This window comes from Coturnix japonica, chromosome 26 (genome assembly GCF_054131305.1).
Source record: "Coturnix japonica strain WE chromosome 26, WE-NBRP24, whole genome shotgun sequence".
NCBI classification, from domain to species: Eukaryota; Metazoa; Chordata; class Aves; order Galliformes; family Phasianidae; genus Coturnix; species Coturnix japonica.
The window spans coordinates 1,136,456-1,137,500 of NC_140688.1; positions in this window are offsets into that span (position 1 = coordinate 1,136,456).

The window sequence follows — 1,045 nt, forward strand, 5'->3', positions numbered from 1 at the left end:
CAGCTCCTGCCCCATAGATCTTACCCACAGCATCTCCTGCCCCATATGTCTGACCCAAATCTGCCCCACAGCAGCTCCTGCCTCATAAATCTGACCCAAGTCAGCCCCACAGCAGCTCCTGCCTTATAGATCTGACCCCCATCAGCCCCACTGCAGCTCCTGCCCCATAGATCTAACCCACATCAGCCCCACAGCAGCTCCTGCCCCATCGATCTGACCTACATCATATGTAAAGCAGCTGCTCCCCAATAGATATGACCCACAGCAGCTTCAGCCCCATTGATCTGACCCACATCAGCCCCACAGCAGCTGCTGACCCATAGATCTGTCCCAAATCAGCCCCGCAGCATCTCCTGCCCCATAGATCTGACCCACATGTGCCCCACAGCAGCTCCAAACTCATAGATCTGACCCACATCAGCTCCACAGCAGATTTTGCACCAGAGATATGTCCCTCATCTGCCCCACAGCAACTCCTGCCCCATAGATCTGACCTACATCATCCCCTCTGCAGCTCCTGCCCCATAGGTCTGACCCACATGTGCCCCACAGCAGCTCCTGCCCCATAGATCTGACCCACATCTGCCCCACAGCAGCTCCTGCCCCATAGATCTGACCCACATCAGCCCCACAGCCGCTCCTGCCTTATAGATCTTACCCAAATCTGCCCCACTGCTGCTCCTGCCCCATTGATCAGACCAACAGCTGCTCTTCTCCATAGATCTGACAAACATGTTCCCTACAGCAGCTCCTGCCCCATAGATCTGACCTACAGCATCTCCTGCCCCATAGATCTGACCCACATCAGCCCCACAGCAGCTCCTGCCCCATAGATCTGACCCACATCAGACCCACAGCAGCTGCTGATCCATAGATCTGACCCAAATCAGCCCCGCAGCAGCTCCTGGCTTATAGATCTGACCCACATGTGCCCCACAGCAGCTCCAAACTCATAGATCTGACCCACATCAGTCCAACAGCAGATTTTGCACCATGGATATGTCCCTCATCTGCCCCACAGCAACTCCTGCCCCATAGATCTGAC